The sequence below is a fragment of the Peromyscus leucopus genome, unplaced genomic scaffold, assembly GCF_004664715.2.
Source record: "Peromyscus leucopus breed LL Stock unplaced genomic scaffold, UCI_PerLeu_2.1 scaffold_319, whole genome shotgun sequence".
NCBI lineage: Eukaryota > Metazoa > Chordata > Mammalia > Rodentia > Cricetidae > Peromyscus > Peromyscus leucopus.
This window is the reverse complement of record NW_023505199.1, coordinates 68,419-93,054: the sequence shown is the minus strand read 5'-3', so window position 1 is coordinate 93,054 and position 24,636 is coordinate 68,419. Positions and strand designations below refer to the sequence as shown.

The 24,636-nt window shown below is 45.2% G+C and overlaps 1 long non-coding RNA gene and 1 pseudogene across 1 annotated transcript; both read left to right on the top strand.

The window, feature by feature from the left end:
• Nucleotides 1-1,257, top strand: LOC119087213. The gene is made up of 3 exons (XR_005090652.1): nt 1-186; nt 692-779; nt 1,239-1,257. It is a non-coding gene; the product is annotated as an uncharacterized LOC119087213 (long non-coding RNA).
• Nucleotides 1,258-1,320: 63 nt separating this feature from the next.
• Nucleotides 1,321-5,136, top strand: LOC114696551 (annotated as a pseudogene).
• Nucleotides 5,137-24,636: the final 19,500 nt, after the last annotated feature.

The following is a 24,636-nucleotide window of genomic DNA, read 5'->3' as shown; positions in this document are numbered from 1 at the left end:
GGAGGTGGCCTGACTTCAGACACACAGTCAGCAGCACTGGGAGGCAAAGTCCACTTGGGTGGAAGTGAGAGCAGAGAGAGAAAGAGAGAGAGGAGAGGGGCCATTTTGATTCCATGGTCAAAAGAAATAACTAGTCTGAAGCGGCCTGAGCAGCCAGGTACTGCTGTCTACCGGGACTGCCTGAGGGTGAGTTCGCTTGAAGTAGCTAGGGGTGTTGGCAGGCACTCTTCTTTGGCACTGGATTTTGATATTCTGAGGATTTTTGCAGCCTCTTTGCAGAGGCTCTAAAGTCTTGTTTGGGAACAGGATGGTTGAGCTGTGGGGTGCTAAGGTCTAGGTCAAAATGCTTTCCAGAATGTTTAAGTGGAAGGAATTCAGGATCCCTTTCAAGTTTGACTTGTGGGAAATTTTCATGGCCTGGGGAGATGGGAAGGCTGGAGAGAGGCTCAAACCTTGGGCCACACCACATTTAGTTAAAGGGGTGGGCGTTTAGATAAGGCACTGGCTTTCAGAAGGGTTGAAATTTTTGAAAAAGTATTCTTACCCCACCCCAACCCACCCCCTACCCCACTCCCCCCCCCGTGAACCATTAAGGGGAGGTCTGACATGTAAGTTACTGCTGCTTCTTTTTTAAAAATTTACTTCCTGTGTATGAGTGTATTCCTTGTATCTACATGTGTGCACTGCATAGTGCTGGATGCCCTCGGCGACGGGAAGAGGGCATCTATGAGCTGCCATGTGGGCGCTGGGAACTGAACCCCGGGTCCTCTGGAAGAGCAGTAAGTAACCCCCGGGGCCATCCTTTCTAGTCCCAAGCTTCTAATTTGTTTGTTTGTTTTGGTTCAGGCCCCTAGTTCTCAGTGTCTCCACCGAAAACATTTCAAACATTGTCATCCCTGAGCATGGTGGCAGATGCTTTGAGCCCACTACCTGGGGAGATGGGCCAGGGAGAGCAGAGGCTCAAGGGCCCTCAGCTATGGCCGCGTAAGGCCAGCTTGGCTAACATCAGACTGTGTCTCCAAAATAAATAAACAATAATAAATTTTAAAACGAAGCACTCTCCTCCCCTAAATTTCGAGCCACTGTATCAGGGCCTGGGGTGCTAACACAAGAGACAGCTAACACCCAAGAGCCCCCCCTCTGGGGGAGCGGACTTGACTGCATTACGGAGAAATGGTCTACTGTGTTGGGGGTTGGATGTAGTCTGATGAGTCTGCTTTTCCCCCACTGTCTCTTAGGGTCTAAGGAAACTCTCGGAAACTACTATGGGATTCTTCGATCTGAGAGAGATTTCTGCATTCTATCAATGAAAAAAATCAAATGACTGGATTTGTTCTGAGACTCTTGCCATTAGAGGATGGCAAAAGCCTCCTGGTGACCTATACCCTTTGGGCTTTCGGGGGTCCTGTCGGGCTCCACCACCTGTATCTGCGGAAGGGACAGCCATGCCCTGCTCTGGATGCTTACCCTGGGAGGTGGTGGGTTGGGCTGGCTCTGGGAGTTCTGGAAACTCCCAAGCTTTGTCGCTCAAGCCAACAGAGCCCAGGGTCGGAAACAGAGGCCAGCAGAGGGGAGACCACCTCTGAGTCTCCTTCGCTTTTGTTGCCCAGATGATAGTGGGTATCTATTTTGGTCTCGTGGCTCTGATCAGCCTTTCTTCCATGGCCAACTTCTACATTGTGGGCCTTCCATTGGCAGTTGGCTTGGGGGTCTTGCTGGTGGCCGCTGTTGGCAACGAGACGTCAGACTTTAAGAACACGTTAGGAGCAGCTTTTCTCACTTCCCCTGTGTTCTATGGCCGCCCCATAGCCATCCTGCCCATCAGTCTGGCTGCCAGCGTCACAGCCCAGAAGCATCGCCGATACCAAAGCTTCCGTGGAGTCAGAGACCATTAGCGTGCGGCTCTACCGCCTGGGCTTGCTTACCTCGCCTTCACAGGCCCGCTGGCCTATAGCGTCCTGTACAAACACAGCTGCCACCCTTAGCTACGTGGCAGAAACCCTGGGTTCCTTCTTGAGTTGGTTCAGCTTTTTCCCGCTTCTTGGCCGCCTCGTGGAGTCTGTCTTCCTTCTGCCTTGCCGAGTCTGGTGGCTCCTGGTCGGGGATTCCTGGCTTCAACAGCACCCAGTTCCAGGAGTGGGAACGACTCTATGAATTTGTTGACCGTTTTCAGGATGAGAAGCGTCAGCTGGCTTACCAGGTGAGTCTTTCTTTTCCGGTAAGTCCCCCGGAATGGGGATGCGTTCTGAGGTCTGCTGGCTGAGCCCTGAAGGAGTACCCTGGGGTCTTTGGGCTTCTGTGTGTACTGCTTGAAGATACATTACTGATGAGAAATACATATGAATAATAGTTTTTTTTAAAAAGATTTATTTATTTATTATGTATACAGTGTTCGGTTTGCATGTACACTGCAGGCCAGAAGAGGGCGCCAGATCTCATTACAGATGGTTGTGAGCCACCCTGTGGTTGCTGGGAATTGAACTCAGGACCTCTTAAGAGCAGCCAGTACCTCTGAACCATCTCTCCAGTCCTTTTTTTTTTTTTTTTTTTTCTTTCTTTTTAGAGACAGTTTTTCTGTGTAGCCATGGCTGTCCTGGAACTCAGAGACCCACCTGCCTCTGTCTCCCAAGTGCTGGGATTAAAGGCGTGCGCCACCACCGCCTGGCTGAGTAATACTTTTTATTGAAGTTTACTATATAAAGTGTACATGCCCCTCAGGTTAAGGAATGGAACACCACCAGCTCCAGGAAGATTCCTTCCTAGCCCTTCCCATTCTATACTTTTGCCTTGGCGGTTACCTCCTTTCTGCCTTCTACTACTGTGGATTAGGGAGTTTGGTTTTGGGGTGTCGGAGATTAGATCCAGAACCCCTGGGTATGCTACATGAGCACTGTAACACTGAGCCACCTCCCGAGTCCTATCACGATATATTAGGTTAAAAAATGTATTATTGCCGGGGTGGTGGTGGTGCATGCCTTTAATCCCAGCACTCGGGAGGCAGAGGCAGCAGATCTCTGTGAGTTCGAGGCCAGCCTGGTTCCAGGCTATACTATAGCGAGTTCCAGGAAAGGCCACCAAACTACAGAGAGAAACCCTGTCTCGAAAAACAAAAACAAAAACAAAAATTATTATTGTGTAATTATTTTTACATGTGTCCATGTGCCACAACATGAATGTAGGGGTCAGAGGACAGTCGGCAAGACCGAGTCTCTCTTCCCACCAAGTGTGTTCCAGCGACCCGACTCAGGTCATCAGGCTTGTCCTAAATACCTTTATCTACTGACCCATCTTGTCAGCTCAGTTTTTTTGTTTGTTTTTGAGACACACTCTTGCTATGTAGCTTTGACCTGGAACCCAAAATGTAAACCAGGCTGGCCTCGAACTTGTGATCCTTCTGCTTCTACCTCAACCTCCCAAGTGGTGGATATTGTTATTGTTATTATTATCATTATTATTTTATTTTGTTTTGCAAGACAGGGTTTCTCTGTGTAACAGCCCTGGCTGTCCTGCAATTTGCTTTGTAGACCAGGCTGGCTTCGAACTCACTGAGATCCACTTGTCTCTGCCTCCCAAGTGCACATGCCACTGTATCAGCTAGGTGACTTTGTTGTTGGTGGTTGTTTGTTTGCTACATTTATAATACTACCATGCACACAGATATTACAGCTGGTTTTGCACATTCCAGGATATTTGTGGCAGTCCCTTAAACACTTGTTTACTCAGGAATCAGTCTTGCTAGGTTGAGAACAGTGACTTTTCTGATCTTCAGCAGAATGCTTCGTGATTCTCTCTGTGGGAATTCAGACAGGCTCTCACTATGTGATAGCTGGTGTTAAATCCTCTACCCCCTTGCTTCAGCCTGTCTTTGCCGGGGTTTTAGACCTGTGCCACCACGAATGGTTCTCCAATGTTTTTCAAGTGTTAGAGGTTCATTACCAACCACATAGTATTTCCCAAAACTCACTGCAGATTTCTTTCTTTCTTTCTTTCTTTTTTTTTTTGTTTTTGTTTTTGGTTGTTTTCTTTCTTTTTTCTTTGCCCAAGTTTTGTCTATTCTTGAACAACAAATACATGGGATCATCCAGCATCATGTTCACAAGATGTAGCTAACATGCAATTTGAAATCGTTTGTGTTAATTCTATATCATATCCTACTCACAGCTTATTTATTTATTCTATTGTTAATATTTAGGTCGCTTCTAGTTTAAGCCTTTTTTTTTTTTTTTCCCTCGAGACAGGGTTTCTCTGTGTAGTTTTGGTGCCTGTCCTGGAACTTGCTCTGGAGACCAGGCTGGCCTCGAACTCACAGAGATCCGCCTAGCTCTGCCTCCCTGCTGGGATTAAAGGCGTGTGCCCCTGCCTCCCAGCTCTTTCCCGGTTCTTTGGGTGGATATGTGTATGCTCATTTCTCCTGTGGGGAGGAGATCTTGTCGAGGACGTGAAGTTCTTGGTTGGACATGCATTTGTGGTTAAAGGCTTCCTAGCTCTTACATGACACCCCGAGGGTTTTTTTGCGGGGAGGGTGCTTTTATTTGTTTGAGTTGTTTTGTTTTTCTCTTACTGTTGTAGATCAAACCCAGGACCTTACTCTAGTTAGGGACATGCTCTGCTAAGGAATTTCCCCTTGGCCCAAAGGGCTGAAATTCTGTCTGAGGCTCTGAGCCATTCTAGATACCAAGTAGCCTGGTTTAGCAAGAGGTAGGGAGAGAACCAGGGGCTCCGAGCACTTATGAGATGCTAATTTATGAGCTCTGTTTCCCCAAGGTTTTGGGCCTTCCAGAAGGGGCAACCAATGAAGAAATACATCGGAGTTACCGCGACCTGGTGAAGGTCTGGCACCCGGACCATAACCGGCACCAGACGGAAGAGGCCCAGAGGCACTTCCTGGAGATCCAGGCTGCGTATGAAGTCTTAAGTCAGCCCAGGAAACCCAGAGCATCCTGGAGGTGAAAAGCGGCAACTTCGAGGTTGGATTCACTCTCGGCAGAGCTGGGCAGCATATTCACACCCCGGCATCCCAAAAGTGTTAGAGAGGCTGCTTGCAGCAGAGACGAACACTTTAAAGGGACGAGAAAGTTTATGGTAGAGAATGTATTTATGTTCTGAATTTCTAAGTTCTTGGCTACTGTATTTCTTTTTTTTTTTTTTTTTTTTTTTTTCAGTTTTTCGAGACAGGGTTCTCTGTGTAGCTTTGCGCCTTTCCTGGAAACTCGCTTTTGGAGACCAGGCTGGCCTCGAACTCACAGAGATCCGCCTGCCTCTGCCTCCCCAGTGCTGGGATTAAAGGCGTGCGCCACCACCGCCCCACGGCTACTGTAATCTTGACTCTATTTTCTAGTGAAAGGTATATTATAAAATCAATAAAATACCTTCCAAAGAATAACCCACCGTATCCTATCCTAGTATATTGATGTACGATGGAGGAAGATTATTTTAATGTTTTTATAAATGGTTTAGGAGACGAAAAATATTCTAATATTTCGTATACTGTCATATGACAAAGGGATTCCAAGAGGTAAGACAGGGGTTAGAGATGTCAAAGTCCCAGAAAAATGCTTTTATTCCATTTATACTTTCTAGTTTTATACTTTCCCCAAAAGGAACAAGTTGCTGTGGCATGGGGGAATCACTTCTAATTGGAACAGTGTTGTAGAGTCCCTCATGGGTTTGGAACAGGCAGAATTCTCAGGTCTGTTCAGGACTTGAAGTCTGATTGTGAGCATCATCCTACTCTCCAGAGCATCTATTCCCAGAGAGGATCATAACATGGGAATAGAAATATCAGTCTGCCCTGTTCTCTGCTTTGAGCTAAATGTCATAGGACTATAAATGACGTATTGGGGTATTGGAGGAGGAACAGATGATGTTGTTTTATGGGTATCTGTAGACCAGGCTGGCCTGGAATTCACAGAGATAAACCTGCCTCTGCCTGCGGTCCTGGGAATAAACGCCTGTGCCATCATGCTTCCAAAGTGGTGGTGTGAGTTTTTAATTGTCAACTTAACACCATCTTGAATTACCAGAGAGAGAGAGTCATCATTGAGGCATTATCTAGATGAGGTTGGCTTATGGGGAGGTCTGTGGAGGATTTTCTGAACTAGGATAACTGTGAAGTGGGAAAGCCCAGCTTGAACGCAGACAGTACCATTTTCATAGACTGGGCCCGGGATTGAATGAAAAAGGAAAACAAGCTGTGTACCGGCGTGCACCCATTCAGGCTCTGTTCCTGATGACAGAGTCCCTGTGACCAGAGCCCTCGAGCTCCTGCCTTGACTTCCCACATGATGGACTGTGCCTCGCCTGGAAGCCGAAAGGAATCCTCTTAAGTTACTTTGTCAGGGTCTTTCATCACAGCAACAGGAGCCGAAACTAAGACAGGACTGACGGAAAGATTCATGATTCTATATCTCGTGTGTCTTTAAGGCAACTCGGGGAAGCCCCGGGGAACTACCACTTTGTGGATTTCAAGGAGGCCTTATTGAATTCCAGCTAGACGTGGAAAAAGGGGCCAGGATGTTTCCCTTTTCAGTGGAAGACTGAAGACCAGAAACATGTTAAAATTATATGTCTTTACTTGCTGTTTTCTTGTTTTTCCAGTGTGTTTTAGTCACACTTTTTTTTTTCAAAATATTAAAATTTAAAAACCGTAAAATCAAGCGGGACCTGCGCGTGGTCACAACATCTGTTGACCCCAGTACTCAGCACCAGAAGCAGCCATCTTGCGAATTCACAAGGGCAAGCCTTAGGCTCTAAATATAAGAGTGCAATTAGACTCAGCCAGGGGCAGAAGTTAAGGCAGCTAGTCTCAAACATGAGAACAATCTACCTCATCTAACAACTAACATATGGGAAGTTATTGAGAAAACTAACTAAAATATATTATTGCTCATCAGTTATCTATTGTCTTTTGAGTATATAGTTAAGTTGAAAACTACTATAATTAGAAAAACTCACACATCATGCTTTTCCACACTATGGGACTAATCGTGAACAAAATAGGATTTCAGACTCTGCGAACTGATTTTGAAGCCGCTGTGTGAATCAAGATCAAGCCCCAGCCTGAGATACCCTATACAATACACACACACAATAGTTCTGGAGAATTGAGCATCACGATCCCGCATGACGGTGAGTGGTCTCAACTTGTTTGCGGGCTTGAGAGAGTTAGAATCCACTTCCTGGGCTCGTAGATGGCGTGAATTCCCCTACAGGCGAGAGCGTTCTAAAACACTGGCCTGGCTCTTCCAGACGCACCCCGAGGCTTCAATTCCCCGAAGCAACCACGATGGTGCATCTCACAAACTGTCTTGTAGCTTCCAGTCTCAGAATAGGTCCCTGAGCACCTTCACACAGACATACATGCAAGCAACAACATTTTAGGCTCACATGTGCGACAAATACTAACCATTAAGATAAATTAATAAAAAATATCTATATAATCCCTTCTCTGCGCGACTACCTCTGCACCGCATTAAGATGAAGAGCGCCAACACCACATTTAATTTCCACATCTCATGGGCATGCGCTGCACTTCCACGCGGGTATCTCTCTCTGCTCTCTACCCGCGCAATACGTCATTTGATAGGCCAGCCTGGTCTACAGCAATGAGTCAGGACAGGCACCCGCGTAAACACACTACACTAGAGAAAACCCGTGCTCGTGCTCAGACACAACACATCTCTCTAATCAACAACCATGAACTCCACTTCTGGGACGTGCAGAGAGGTAGGCTCAGCAGATTTAATCTGGTCTCATATCGGGCAGGCAAGCCGATGACTCCAAGAATTCCCACGTACCCACACATGACAGCTCACAGCTGCTTATATAATTCCATGTGCTCGCTCATAGGAATATTCACACCTTCCTCCACCAATATATGCACATAGATTTAAATTTATTTCTTTCTTTCTTTTTTTTTTGTTGTTTTAAAAGATAATTCCATTTCTTGCACCACTCCTGGGCAGGAGTAGTGGCGCATACCCTAGGCCCCAGCACTCAGTGAGGCAGAGCAGGTGGAATCTCTATTAAGTATGTGAAGGCAGCGCTGCGTCTACAGAGCTGGATACCCCAGAACATAGGGCACCATAAACACATACCAAATCAGAGAAGTATATATATATCTCCTTAGAGGTCTCTCAAAGAAACAGAAAAAAAGGGACATAAGAAAGAGAAAAGAAAATCCCTTCTTTCTTTGCCACTTTGCCCGGGTACCTTTCATGCTTGTGTCGCGTTGGAAAACCACAGAAGTAAACATTCAGGGCCTCATGGACTCATTGAATTGCTAACTAGAGCTGGTGAATACATCAACCTGTTAACTCAGCCCACTTTTCGTTCAACATTTTTACTTTTGTGAGTTGTGCACTCCCTGCTCAAGTTATATACACATGCCAGCTGCCTGTGATCATGCACCTTGTTGTCTACCTCTAGTTTTCGGGCATGAGGAGAAAGGCGTGAGAGTTTAAGAAGAGCTACAGAACCTGGACTAGCAAGCTAGGTTGGTGGAGTTAATGATTTTATGCGACTAGGGTTGTGGCTATAGAGATGAGAATGCCTGGAGATAGATCATACTGGCCTAACTCTACCTATTGCGGACGTATCATTACTTAGGACTCTTATGAAATGATCCTTCTCTCCACGTTATGCATATCAAGACCCAGCCTCTACCTTTTAGCACATCCTCCGGCCTCAGACTTCCTAAGCTTTGCATGGACCATTATCAGGTGTTCTCCTTTGAGCAACTATTACCTCCATTCCTCCCTTAAGTTGTCAGCTTCTGATTTGCGTCCCAATTTGATCCCCAACTCTCGAAAAGAGTATATCAGATCTAGCCTTTCTTTTTGGAGGAGTTAAGATTTTCTTCTCTCACTGAATTAACTTATCTTAGACCATTTGCACCTTCATCAGCATAACAAAAAATCTCATAGTAACAACATACTTTTTCTTCTTCTGAATGAAACTTGTCCATTCCACATTAAGCCGCGTCAATTTCACCCTCCTTCTTTCTATATATTCTCTTCATTTATAATATCTCTTACTATATCTTTTTTTAATTTTCCCGCCCTATTCACTATTTTCATTAAGAGTATCACGATCCGTAACCTAGTCAATATAGATCTTTACTAGCGGCGCTGTTGATAGGCATACTCGGGCGTGGCGACCTGACGCCTTACGTCGTGTCAGGCCCTGGAGGCAGAGATCCTTGTCCGTTGATCATACTGTGGATTCTGGAGAGGAGCCTGCCGCTGGTCTACAAAGTGAGTTCCGAAAGGAAAACGCATAAAGTCTACACATTGAGATAGAGACACCTATCCTCGAAAAACCAGTGTGATGAGTAGTGAGAAATAAAAAAGAGTTTCTGAGAAAAGTTATATCAACAACTGCCTCTAGACAAGAGCTCATCGACATTGAGAAAGAAGTAAGACATGTAAAGCCACTACTCCCACTCCCAGTATGACAGTAGGTCTCAGGCTAGCTCAGGGTAGACTCAAATCTCTCTCTCTATGTCACAATTACATTGCTCTCGCGCCTCTCAAGCTTTGAGATTCCCATTTTTACATTCTACCGAGAGATCTGCTGCTTACTCTCTGCCTTTGTCTACTGCCAGCGAGGGTGGACTGCCCTCTCCCTCTCTCTCTTTAGGAGGGCTTAGGCTTAGGTGACCTTTAAGGATAACAATTAACAGGTTGGTGTCGCTACTTGGGTCTTTCAGCTTCAGGGGCGAGCTATACGCTTATTATGAGTTTAATCACCAATTCTAGTCTGTGGGGCATCTTGGCTGAAGCTTGCATCTTGTGGACATTATTTTGCGTTAAGAAACTAAGATTAGCAAGAGAGTGGGATGGTCCAACGACCTCTAATCCCACACTTGCGGAGGCAGAGGGCAGAGAGAGTCTCTCTTGTGAGTTGTGCATGTTCAAGTTCAGGCGCTAGTCTACGTATCTCTCGTGAGTTCCAAGCCAGCCAAGGCTATCAGTGAGGACCCTGGTCTCTTAAATAAATAAAAAACTTATTTGAGTCAGCGTCTTTGCAAGGGAATTCCTCTGCCTTTGCCGGTTCCTTAAGTGCTGGTAACAGCCGAGCGCGAGATCTCACCCATACTACCTTGGTTGGCTAAGGATAAACACAGGTCTTTAAGTTATAAAATCTTAGTCTTAAATGATTATTGCTATCATTGTGTGTGTGCGCCCGTCTGTTATGCGCAGATATGGCTCAAATGCTCCCTATGATCATCAGAGGAGGCGAGATTTTAGCACGATTGGTCCTATCGTCCTTTCACGGCTAGGTCAAAGCGCAATAGGTCGGGACTCTGTGCCACAAACCAGACGGCCACCAGGATTTTATAACAAGAACCGCCTGCTTTTCTCTCGAAGCTTATTGGTGACTGTGCCCCCTACCTAGAGATAAGCATTTACGGAAAAAGAGGGAGTGCTGAAAGGAAGAATATAAGAACGTTAGAGATAATAGAGTAGACATCAATACAAAGAATGCCCAAGGACACATAGATGTTGATTTAGCCCCATAAAAATATTTGACCTCTCCAACCTATGAGGCGTCTTTGACCAACTGTTGAGAGCAGAGGGACTTAGATTGAACAGATTTCACAAGGGAGGACACAACAATCTAAAGTCATCTCAGAAAACCACAGATTCACTGTTTCACGTTACGATATCCACAAACTAGATAAGCTCTATAAAAATTACTCCAGTTCAGTTTATCTGACTCGCCATAGGATAAATTAAAATGTGTTGTATGGTTCGTGGCTCTGTCACCCACAACACCATGGACTCGCTGTATTAATAGGGACACGCTCGTTATCGCTCCTCTAAACATACTCTTTAGTTAGGAGGGTTTGGAGACACTCCCTGCCCTGAAAGGCAAGAGGAGAGACTCAATGACGGGCGGATTTGTCTAGCACGAGTAAAAATTGTATCCTTTTAGCTTCATTTCTTTTGTTAAGACAGGGCCTTATTCTTTTACAGCCCAGTCTGACCTCCAACTCACAGTCTTCCCATTTCTTTTCTGCCCAAGTGATAGCAGGCGATTGTCAACATGCCTACCAAGCCGGTTAGTGATTGGCTTTTTGTGTTTGTTTTATGATCAGGACTCAATGTACCGCTGTGCATAGGCTATTTAGCCCTCGAGCTGTGGACTGCGCCAAGAGATCCTGAACACTGGCTGACATCTCTGGTCTTCATACCTCCTGAAGTCCCTCCTACAGGCAGCAGAGGAGGAGAACGCTTAGGCTAAACGATCCTCGTTGTTGAATAGTGGTTAATAGCAGTGTTAAGCCCCAAATCCAACTGGGCTCTCGGTACTTATTGCCCTGAACTCTGTAAGTCAAGCCTATGGCCTAATCTACATAAAAGAGTAATAGACAGCCAGCTCCGAGGCCACAATCTTAAAAGTACATCTCGTCTCAGAGCCCTCCCTCGCGACAGCGGTGGCCCAACACTCTTTTGTGACTCCCTCACTTTGGAGGCGAGGATTGACAGTCGCACGATCTCGTCTATGGAGTACCATAGGGACACAGGCTGGTCTCACGTGCAATAGTATCCATATGACAGCAGCGGCATTACAACAGCGAGGACCTCTGTTTTTTTATTGCTTTTTTTTTCTTGGTTTTAGTGTTTTACTCAAAGACAGTGGTTTCTCTCTGGTGTAGCTTTGCAGGTTTTACCTGGACTCACTTGGTAGCCCAGGCTGGCCTTGAACTCACAGCAGAGATCCGTCTGGCTCTGCGCCAACGGGAGTGCTGGGATTAAAAGGTGCTGAGTGCGCCTCCACCGCCCGTTTTTTTTTTTTTTTAAAAAAAAAGCGTTTACAATTTGTTATGGTGTTGTGCCTGTTCACAAGTGTAACCATCAGGACTCCAGTTCTACAATTTCACACACATGCCAAAAATGCCCCACATTCCCTGGCAGTCACTTTCTCTTACTGTCTCCCAGGAGCCACTGGCAACCACACTCTGTATCTTCTTCTGTCGCTGGCTTATTCCGATGTTTGCTTTCATTAACTAATTAATTAATTACCCCTAGCTCCGGTCCCCCTCCTCTACTCCTGCCCTCCTCATTCTCATTCTTGTCCACCTTCCAGGCCTATATCTATTTTTTTTTTTCTTCCCTCAGACAGGGTCTCATGTATCCCAGGCTGAGGCTGACCTTGAACTCCTGATCTTCTACCGTGTTGGTTTTTTGAGACCGGCTCTTACACTATACTCAGACGGACGTGGAACTTACTTGTAGCATGGCTCTGCCTCAAACTCCTGGCCATCTGCCACAGCCTCTTCTGGTGCCAGGATTATAGCCATAAGCCACCACACCACGCTCTATCCTTGGATGTTTTGTAATAAATGGCATCGGACAATATGTTTTCCCGGTTTGTGTGTGTCAGGCTTTCTATTCAAACTGTTCAACGTGAGAACATAATTCAATTTGTTCTCCATAGTTATAGCTACTACATCATTATTCACTATTTTATTTTTTCTCATATTTATAAATTAATATACATTTTGTCTTCAAAACATTGCTTGTCTGAGTGTCATCCCTATTTAATGAGAAAGCGATCCTTTCTATATTAGATATTTACACAACATAGATTTGCAGGGGATAAATACTCAAGAAGGGCTTCATGTATTGCAATACGACTACCTTCAATGCCTATAAATCATTCTATTCTCTTGAATATTAGCAATTCTCCTATTGAGAATAAATTCACCGTGCTCGAGGATTGGAGTGAGCATGATATTAGGCTCACTGAGGGCAGTGAATCTACTCTTTTACTAGCTCCTTGTCAACTATTCTCTCTTAAATTGATTTACTGTTGTGCGCCAGACACTTAAATAGCAAATTCTCAGTGTGCGCTCAGACGAGAACACCGTAGTGTGCTCGGGTTATCTAGAATGGCTCATAGCCTCAGAAAAGAAAATTTTTCAGCCCTTCGAGCAAGATGGGGGCTGAGTTAGAGTTCAATCAATTACTCTCTGGACAAATATATCATCTCTTATGAAATCACAGCAGCCAAAGATAGTCTATTAGTGAGGTGTTTTTTTTACTCCTCTTCTTTTCCCTATATCTTCCTCTCCCTCTCCCAGATCCTCTCTATTTTCCTCTTTCTTTGTTTTGGCTCTGTCTGTCTGTGGTCTAACTCTTCCAGGGCTACCTTAGGCCGGACGAATGGGCTTGTGATGTCTCCCCAGTGCTAGTTCTAATCATCTCTGTTTTATCTTACTACGCGATCTTTGAGACCAGGAATCTCATGTCTAAAAACTGTGAGAGAGAGTGACTTTATAGAATTGACTGTCCCTGAGCACTTCTCACTCTTACCCAACTTGCATACAAGAATTACAGACACGACTAATCCAACCCCAAGACAGCTTGGTCTATGCCTCCGAGTAAAATGCCGGAGAATCATAACACCGGACATTAGCTAATGAGGAAGCTAGCTAGACCCATTAACAGTCACCCCCATCCCCCCCCCACTGCCGTCGCTTAAAGCTTGAGTTAGTGCAGCTCATCTCTAAGACGTCGTCACGGCAGCGTTTTTGCGAATCTAGAATAAAAGACGTACTTGGAATTTCAGCTCTGAGTCTCATTGTAGCAGGCTTTTTCTTTGGGCCACCAAACCATGCCCCACAATCATACACGGAGAACTTATTATTAGTTTTGAGGTGGCTTGGCCTAGCTTAGCTCGTTTCTGGCTGCGCCTTTTAACTATAAACCTAGATGTGGTTCCTCTTCTATCTACCTTATTCCGCTACTCAGCGGCGTGTATGCCTTCATGTGATAGCCTTTAACCACAACCTTTCCGTTACTGTCATAATCTTATTTTCGACTGCTTTCACTGGGCTGCGTCGCAGACTGGGCCTGGCTTTTGTGAGCTCCAGGCGTCCCTCCTCTTCTCTCGTTCGCTCTTGCTTCATCTCTTCTTTTCTCTAGTTCTTTCTCTCCATAATCTGTTCTACTCTGCCTCACCAGTAAACCCCAGCGCTGATACTGTCTGCCTAGCATATTGCTCATTCAGCTTGGTATCCTCAGGCCAATTATCGTACCTTAGCCAGGCCAAGAGAAAACAGATGTCACTCACCATCTTCTACATAATTACCACCACACATGGCGCTGATACATACGTTACTAGAATCAGCAGTAAACAAACTGTAGACACACCATTTTATCACCAGCGTTATAACCAAACCATATATAACCAGACAAACATCCTGGTGTACCTTATATATTTGTCTTGTTTGTATAAAGGACAGCTTTATTATTATAGGGGCACTCTATCCGCTTTATTCAATTTCCCATTCCATTCGGGATCTACATGTGAATTCGGCTATTACGTTACTAAGTGCATATAGAAGCTGTGTTATGCTTGCGTTGTATTCCCTGGTTCCCGCCTCGAGCAGGACACCAAGATGCGCTCACTTACAGATGCAGGCTTGTGACGTCCAGTGTGTGCTTGGCCGAATCTGAGAGGCCTCAAGCACCTCTAGTAAAAATCGCAGCTACAGTGCTCGGTTCACATTGCTGAGCGCATCCTCGAGAACCAGTCCCTATTTTACACCTGTGTTAAGAAAAACCTCTGTCTCGTATACTAGAGTTGTGGTTTAATAATAATGATAGCACTATATGTTTGAACCTTACATGTATGATCTATAGTTGAAGAAAGGCCCTTAAAACTTTGTACAGTCACCCTAGCAGATAGGATTACAGTGTGACGTAGCCATGTGGCTTAATGAGCTGGGGAATGAAACTCTGAACGCTCCTACTAGAAGTATGGAAAAAGTCATCATACTAGTGTCAGTACATCATACATCACGCGTAAGCCAGTGACTTCGATGCGCAGCACGTCTCTATTCTAACACAATTTTTTTTTTCTTTTATACTTGTGGTGTAGTGTGATTATGTGTGTTGATCCCGGAGTGATGTTGTAGAGCTGATGCTGTAATAAGTGAGCGATGTTGTGCGATATAGTTTGGAGGGAGGCTTGGCTGCTTTTGTCTGGCATGTAGTTAATTCAGCTAAGCGCCAGATTCCTTCTGGAATTGCCTGCTAGACCTGAAGTGAGTGTGTGATGGTGATTTCGACCCTCGAGCCTATGTGCTCCCATATCCAATGTCTGGGAAACCTCGAACCTATATTCCTCCGATTGTTGCCTTCCTACATGGAAGAAAACTAGAGACAGGATACTCAGGGCTGCTCTTCACTCACTGAGCCATCTCTTCCACGGGTACCCCGCATATACCCCTATTGGTACATTTAGTCAAAAGAATACGTAAGAGCATAGACAAGTCTATACAACAAAAGAGAGAACAGATAACATTGTCACAGCGAGTCTCAACGTTATATACACCCTTCTTGTGGTACGGAGAAAACAAGAGAAACAAACATTGAGTCTGGCAGTACAGGACGTTGCGGGATCAGGGCACAAGGCTACCAGCTGAGCAGGGCTTAATTTGACCGAGTGTACTACTCTCTCGGGAAATCTGAAGATAGTGCTTAGTATATGCTATTTTGCTTTGGGCTCCCGTGAGAAAGGCCGCTATGTGGTGCAACTCTTTGATGACCTGAGGTTTTAATCCCTGGATCCCACAGCAGGCCAGGAGAGAACCAGCTCTCCTGAGAGCGATCCCCTGACCTCTTACCTCCAGTCCTGTGCCCTGAGAAGCTGGCCTTGCTTTTGCTTCAAGCATCTGTTATCTTTTCTTTTTTTTTAAAAAGGTTTATTTATTTTTTGTACGTTGGTGTTTTGTCTACATGTATGTCTCTGTGAGGGTGTCAGTTATGTACAGTTGTGAGCTGCCCTATGGATGCTGGGAATTGAACCCGGGTCCTCTGAAAAGAAGTCCGTGCTCTTCACTGCTGAGCCATGCCTCCAGCCCGTACTTGTTATCATTCAGTATTTTTTAAGGCACCATAGAGGGACTGAAACCTACTCAGCTGTTTTGCTGGTTGGATTTAGTTGGGCTTTGTTTTGTCAGTGAGTTTTAAACAATAAAATAAAATAAAAATTATGTGGCATTCTGGCTGAATGAGATGTCATTTAACAACTGTTTCCTTTCTCTTCTCCCCTTCCCTCCCGATTATTCTCTTCCTTTGTCCCACTGACCACCCAGACTTTGGTCTGTCCCTCTGCTTGTTTGCAAGGATTATAACGCTAAGTAAGGACTTTGGACTTCAGCGGTTTAAATCTTTCTAACAAATTTCAACAAAATAAAACACTGTCCTGTATGGGAAAGTTGAAAAACAGGAGCAATTTTTATCTCATTTAATGTTCCTGACCTCATCTCTCCACTTCTGCTGCTGAGAAGAAATCACTGGGGAAGACACAAAAACAGTTTAGCGGTTAAGCTTTTTATTCTGTATTCTTAGTTTTTAAGTGGTATTTTAACACCAACGCCAGTATTTCACATTAGTGAGTAAGCCTGTCTGAAATTCCCACCATATGAAGAAAGAATCCGTACGAATGTGTGTGTGTTGTAAGAGTGTGTGCTGCTGTGAGTGTTTGCGTGATTGTGTGTGCGTGGTGGGACATGCTGCAGTGATGTAAGAGATGTGCCTCGAGCAAAATGTTATCACGAGGTAGCGCCCAGCAGAGTGCGTTGCGTGTAGATCCCTCTCAATGGCGGACGGACCTGTTATCAGTCGTTTGTGAGTTCAACACGTGACACAGAGCGAGCAGAAACCAAATCTGAGCTGGATTTCTCTGAACAATGCACAACAGCCGACAGGCCTCTTATTACTGTCATCTACATAAGAAAACCCCCGTTAAAAAGTAAGAAACCAAAAGAACCTGTGGGGGGGCCCTCTTACCACAAAAAAAAAAAAAAAAAAAGCTTTTAGGTTTGTGGTGAGACAGATTTAGAACTGAGGGCCTCTGGCCTCTGCAGGCCACAATACAGACATACCCTCTAGGGACACAACCCACATTTAAAAATAAGAAAAAAATCAAAGAAGGCAGGCTGAGGTTGTATTTTAGTACAACACTCAGGGTCAGAGGCAGGGCGATCTCTGTAGACGGTGGGAGGCCAGCCTGGACTACAGAGAGAGCTCCAGGACAGCCCGGGCCCCACAGAGGGACCCTGTTCTTGAAAAGAAAAGCAAACAGGTGAATGGGAAGGGCTTGGGACTATCAGTGAGTTCTGAGTTCTGCTTAGGTGTTTCCAGAGCCATCAAGGCTCCCATTACTTCACTTTGGACTTAATTTTTTTCCTCTTTCCTTCATGGAACCCACAGCAGTTTAAAATGACTGCATTTCTATGTAATTGGAATGTGAAAGCCTGTGACTGCTTAATTCGGACCCAGAGAGTAGGGACTCACCTCTCTTCTGTAACTAAGGGGAGCATCTGGTCAGTTAAGCCCCTCAAGCTCCCGTTCCCCCTCAGGGTGTGGCTGTTTCCCTGACATCACTTCTAGTTCCTATAACCCCATCCCCCCCCACAGTGTGAATCTTTGCCCTTCTCTTCTGACCTAGCTTAAGTTTATCCCTAAATGACACCTCCACTGGATTAATTCTACTGTCAGTAACCTTTCCCCTCTGAATTCCTTTAGTATTCCTTGTCTAAACTGTACAGGACCCTCTCGAGCATTTTTTTTTTTTTTTTATTTTTTTTTGTTTTGATTTTTCTTATATAACCGACCGCATTTCATTCTAGCGATGTAGTTTTTAAGGTGCAGCTTGTCCTGAGAAGATCCCTCTATGCTTCTGTTAGGCCTAAAGACGCTAGTCCGCCCGGCTCTGTCGCTCCCGACGTTGTCTGGGGCTCCGTGCACAGCTGCCGGGCACTTGCGTGTGCGACTTCTTGCCAGACAGTTTGTTGCCTTGTGACGGTTGTTTCTTTGGTCTGCATCTCTCTATAGCAAGTTATTTCAACGTCCCTTGCAACGTCACCAACTCACTTTAAAGGCTGGAGTGTAGATTGCTCTCTCTCCCAAGTCAAAGTAACATCAGCGTTTACTCCTACCGTGTCAACTTGGAAGTATTCTACTTAACTCAGAGCTTGGATTGATTTCTCTCTCATTCAATTACACGGGAGCCAAATTGCAGATAATGTTACCAAGCCCTCGCTAGAGCCTATACGTAATGACCTGTACACAGTCACAGGAGACGACCCGTATTGTTTGTGCCTAATAAATTATAAAACATTCATTATATATTATACAAGATCTTAGGATCAAGAAATGATATATGATGAATCAGCCCAGAGACTAATTCCCTCCAAACAATGACGAACATTCTAACGCAAAGCCACTCCACCGACCGTTGCGGTGGGAGAGGATTTGAATATGTGTCTACTTCCACTGTGATGGCTGTTATAGTTGACTTTTAGTTTTTATTAAATTATTATATACTATTGTGTGTGATGATGATGAATGTGGTATGTGGTGGTTGTGGTGGTGGTGGTGGTGGTGCCGTGGGTGGTGTGCTCAGTGTGTGGTGTGGTGTTAGGATGCTACGCAGGACAGCGGGGATCACAAAGTTGCGTAACATGGCAGTGCGCCACATGCCCAGACACTCGACCATGTAGGGGATGTCACAGGCCCTCATATTCAGGAATTGGTTCTCTTCTTCACGATGGTGCTTCCATTGGGCTGGAACTCATGACATCAGGGCTTTGAACGAGATGTATAACTTTCTATACTTATCTCTCGCTCTCCTCAGGCCTTGACCTATATATAACTTCTTTGAAAATATATATAGTATGACAGAATGAAGATAAACCTGAGAAAGGGGCATGCTTAGATACTCTCACATCAGTTGGCTTCTGTCTACAGTAAAGGCATTACGACAATGATAGACAAATGTTCAGATTATGCAAGAACCTGCGGTGTCCTCCTCGCGTAGGTGCGTCTAGTATTCTTAATAATTCATCATCTTTCTCAATTTCACTAAAGTGTAACCATATAAAAGATTATGAGATTCAACTCTCCACTCCATAAGAGATTTAGAGCCGAGTGCGGCCATCTGAGCATGTTATGAATAGGCCTGATAGGCCCAGCTATACCCAGCCGTGTTTTTGAAATCGTTTGTGAGAAAGAGAGCGTGAGAGTGAGGTGGGAGTGTGCGGTATGTCTATTTGGGGTTTTTGCACTGTCACGTTTATGTGATCTCGCTGTAAGAGTCGTCTAGATACTCCTATCCTGGAACGGACGATACAATACAGTTGATGTGAGTGGCGGGGTGCTGTGACATTGTCGCCGGTTGCCGTCTGGACAGCAAGACAGCTCCAGTGCTGGCTCAAGGCGAACTGAGACCATCCGTAGACCTCAAGCTCGTTTTTGATTTTGAATAGGTCTTGCTACACAGGCCAGATTACTTAGCCCTTGAACTTAAAACCATCCTGCTCGCCTCCCAGCTCGACACCTGTCGACATTATAGCTGAGCGCTTCCTGCCAACCACGTGCATGCCTGACCTTGTGATCCTCATGTTTTGTTTTTTGTGTATATTTTTTTGGCTTTTTGAGACAGGTTTCTCTGGTAGCTTTGTGCCTTTCTGGAACTCACTTGGTAGCCCAAGCTGGCCCTCGAACTCACAGAGCATCCGCCTGGCTCTGCCTCCGAGGTGCTGCGGCATGGACACATGTAAAATAAAAGATAAGCGCGTCGCTCTACACCCCGCCCGCGATTTGGTATCTCAGATTTAATTTATTTATCTTGTAATATTGGGTAAATGTCTGAGTCTCTAAATTGAGCCCCTTGATGAGAATGTATTTTTGTTGCGTAATCTTCTTAAATTGTGTCGATGGGATCTAAGTAATAAAAACCCGGAGCTAGTTATTACTTGTCGGGTTCAATAGCTCTGAATATCAGAAGGGCATATAATAAGCCACGAGCCGACTTCTCACCTCACCAGCTTGCTCATCCGATCTCGACGCAATCCTCTATATCTGAAATTGGCCTACTAGAAGATACCTCTAACTGACGTGGTATAGTATAACCTAGAGTCCTCGTCTGGTCACTCGCCAGGCTTATGCCTCATGCTCTCGCTCCCAGCCGAATATCACTCCCAGCGATGCATTCAATCCTTCCTTATCGTGGCGTGTGCCTCTATCTTACACTGCGGAGTCTCGAGTTCTTTCCGCGATATATCTAGAGGATGGCTGAAGGTTGTCGTGTCCCACCAACTGCACTGGCTCTGCTCATCCTCCCTGACTGGCGACTCCAACTCTCATCCTATTCCAGTGTCGTCTTGAACTACTCACAAAGTAGACTCCAGAGAGTATCTCTGTCCTCCTGATTAGTGCTAAGGATTAAAGGTGTGTGCCACCACTGCAATGTCCCTTCTATAGTTATAACTCTGTGGCTGGCTCATTATCCTGTGATATGTCTAACCTGATCTTTGAGTGGCAAACGAATTTTATTAGGGAGTACAACAAAATACACCACAGAATATCATGAATGTAGATCCAGAGACCTCTGGCTCAATTCCTAGAGGCACTCCATGTATGGTGGCTCAACACTTGCTGTAATTCACAGTTCCAAGTGGCCTGCCAAACAGTGTCTTTTCAGACGTGTCATCGTCCCTTAATACTCCTGTGCGCACTAGGCCCGGTTCTGGATACCTCCTCTCATACGCTACTGACTTACACTAGACATGCAAAATACTACACCTCATGCTCTCTCAAATATTTCTACATTATATTTGCTGATGAGTGTTTTGCCTGTATGCCATGGTCTGTGTACTGTGTGTGTACCTGGTACCACAGACAGCAAATAATAAATAAATAAAAAAATAAATAAATAAATAAATAAAAAATAAATATATTTATTATTAATATTATTGAGACGACTAGGCCTCCACTTATGGTAAGCCTCTTGCTGTCCTGGAACTCACTCTGTAGACAGGCTGGCCTCAGAATTGGAGATCACTGCCTCTGCCTGGGAATAAAGGTGTGTAACCACCACCACCTGGCATTCTTCTTATCTTTTTACAAAAGACCTGCCTTTATCTTAAATGAGCTAGCACACATATAATAAGTTTGTTGAGGACTAGTGAGGTGGCACAAGGAGTCTGGGAACTCATGGACAAGTCTGGTGACCTGAGTTCAAAGCCCCAGGCCCCACGTGGTGGAAGGAGGAAACTCACTTCCAAAAGCTGCCCTCTGACTCCCACACTAGCATGTGTGTGTGCATGTGGCAGTGCACATGCCCACACAGAATCAGAGAAATGAGCCACTAAATTTCCCTGTTACATAATATTTGTAGGAGAGGCACTTTCCGTGTGGGCATGCATGAGCTTCATGTGTGTGAGCAAGGCAGGTAAGCTTGTGTTTCAGCTCAGTTTGCTGCACAAGACACACAGACAAACTGCTGGGATTGTGAACCAGTGTCTGCAGGGTAGAACTCTTTGCAGCTCACTTGCCTTAGCAAGCATCAGGGAGACAGAGGGGGGCGGTTCTCTGTGAGTTCGAGGCCAGCCTGGTCTTCAGAGTGAGTTACAGGACAGCCAGGGCTACACAGAGAAACCTGTCTCGAAAAAACCAAAGCACAACAAAGAAAGAAAGAAAGAGAGAAAAGAGAGAAAGAGAGAAAGAGAGAGAGAAATGGGGACACTATGGCACCTAATGAACTCGTATTTGTTTTGCAGCAGCAAGGTTTTATGCATTTCCTGAATGACTTTAGGTGGTGAAGTCTTCAGCAAGGAATAGTATCCTTACTAACAAGGGCTGTAGCATCCTGTTTAACTCCATTTGAGTAGCAATGGAAACTGGGGAAAAGTTAGCCACTATTCTTTTGTTCCTCTATCATTCTGCACATCTCTAATTAAACACTTATTATATCATTATAATTAATCACTGAATTGCACTAGCTTCTGTGGTGATATATTGTGTACCCTGACAAAATTTGCCTGAAGACCAGAGAACAGAACAAGCCACTAGATTAAACATAGAGGCCAGGCAGTGGTGACATACACACTCGGAGGCAGAGATCTGTCTGGATCTCTGTGAGTTCAAGGCCACACTGGGCTACATAAGATTGACTCAGTCTAGAGAAAAACAGATCCAGGTATTGGTGGCACTTGCCTTTAATCCCAGTACTTGGGAAGCCCACATGCCTTTAATCCCAGGAAGTGATGGCTGAGTGGAGAAAGGTATATAAGTCCTGAGGCGACAGGAACTAAAGGCTTTTCAGCAGAGGCATGCCTTTCAGCAGAGACTTTTTCGGGCTAGAGCCTTTTAGGCTGAGGAAGCTCATTCGGCTAGAGGCCTATCTGCTGAAGCTTTTTCAGGCTGAGGAGTCCTAGAGGTAAGACGTAGCTGTTGCTTTGTCTCTCCGATCTTTCAGCGTTTACCCCAATATCTGGTGCCGGTTTTTTATTGAAAGACCATTTTACATTCGAATTACAAGCTTCCTTTATAACTGATACTCTTATTAGAGGTGGTGGTGTCTTTGTTTTCTAAGTGGCCCGATCGATGCCTACATGACATTCACCATTTGTTCGGTTCTTTTTATTTTCTCTTCTTTTTTTTTTTTTTTTATTATTAAGAGATTTTCTATTCATTTTACCTAGTGACCACAGATCCCCCTCTCCTCCCTCATTTATTAGGTTCTTACGTCTACTGAGCAAAAGGAAAGAAAGCAGGTATCTGAATGCTTTGCTTCTATTGGCTGCATTTGTATATAGATTCCCTAGTCAGCTGATGTCTGACTTAGTGTCTCAAGTAGGCAGATGACCTAGTCTTTTGCTCTGTGTGTGTGTTGTGTGTGTGTGTGTGTGTGTGTGTGGCGCCGCAAAAAAAAAAATATTTATTTGAGACAGGGTCTCACTAAGTAGCCTTGGGCAGACCTGGCACTCACCTCAGGAAGTGGTCTCCAAATCAAGAGATCTCTGCTGGTCTCCTTGAGTGCTGAGATTAAGGCGTGGGTGCTACACTACTAAATTTTTTGTTTTTTTTGACAAAGACTGGCCTGGAATGTTCCAAGTAGGCTAGGCTGGCTTGCAAGTAGGCCTCAGGAATTCTCCATCTCCACCCCAGTGTTCACCTAAGGCCGAGGTAACAAGTCCAAGCCACCACTCTTGTTTTGTGTTTTGTTGTTTTGTTGTGTATTTTTATAAGGGCTCCAGGAATTGAACAATTCTGACCCACATGTATGGCAAGCACTTTATCAACTGAGCCCGTTTGCCTCTTAAATCTGTAAAATTAATGTTTGGAGTAGATTGGGCATGTGTTAACCAGGGCTCATTGTGCTTCAGAGTTCTTTTTTTGTTTTCATTTATCTATCTATCTGTCTGTCTGTCTATCTATCTATTTATTTGAGACAGGCTTTCTCGGTGTAGATCTGGCTGTCCTGAACTCCCTTGGTAGACCAGGCTGGCTCGAAGTCACATAGACCCCCTGCCTCTGCCTCCAAGTGCTGGGACTAAAGGCGTGCAGCACCACAGCTAAATTTATTTTTAGTTTTTAAATTCTATGCATGTGTCCGTGTGTAAGCAGCACAGGAGTGCTGCAGGGCTCCACGGAGGCCAGGGTGCAGGATACCCCGAGAGCTGGAGTTACAGGTGCTCCACGGAGGCCAGGGCGTAGGATAACCCGAGAGCTGGAGTTACAGGTGCTCCACGGAGGCCAGGGCGTAGGATACCCCGAGAGCTGGAGTTACAGGTGCTCCACGGAGGCCAGGGCGGAGGAGACCCGAGAGCTGGAGTTACAGGTGCTCCACGGAGGCCAGGGCGTAGATACCTCGAGAGCTGGAGTTACAGGTGGTCATGAGCAACCTGGTGCTGGTGCTGGGAACTGAACTCAGGTCCTCCGGAAGAACAGCGTGCACGTCACCGCTGAGCCATCTCTGCAGCCTGTGCTTCAGCTCAGGCTGGTTTAGAACCCACCATGTAGTCCAAGGCTGTTCGGAAACTTGGGCTTCCTCCACCCACCCTCAGCCTCTTGAGTATTGGAATTACAGATGTGCATCACCACAACTAGTTTGGCTCCAGATTGTTTTTAGCCTACCCATGCAAAGTTAAGGAACATAAAACTGAGCACCTGGAACTCACTCTGGAGACAGGTTGGACTGAAACTCATAACGACCCATCTAGCTCTTAAGTGCTGGGATTAAAGGAGTGTGCTACTACATCTAGCAACTTGTTTCTTTTTAAAAAGACAGTGTCTTGGTGTACATCCAGGAGAGGTTAGAACTTAGAGTTACAGTGTGTGCACTATACATTGTTCAATATCTTTTATATTCTTTTTTTTTCTTAAAAAAGATTTATTTATTAGGTATACTGTTCTGCCCGAGTGCCAGAAACAGGACACCAGAGCTGTGAGCCACCATGTGGTTGCTGGGAAATTGAACTCAGGACCTTTGGAAGAGCAGCCAGTGCTCTTAAGCTCTGAGCCATCTCTCAGCCCTCTTTTATATTTCTATATAAAGAAGAGTGTCCAGGGGAGAGCAGTTTGGAGCACTTGCTCTTACAGAGGGCCCGAGCTTGGTTTCTAGCACCCACATGGTGGCTTACAACCATTCACAAACTCCCAGTTCTTGAGGATCCGATGTCCTCTTCTGACTTCTGCTGGCACCAGGCATGCATACAAGTGCATATACATGCAGACAAGACACACACACACACACAATCAATCTAAAAACATTAAAATTACATTGAAAAGAACATTGCTAGCATCTTTAAGGCAGCAGGTGGAGGGCACC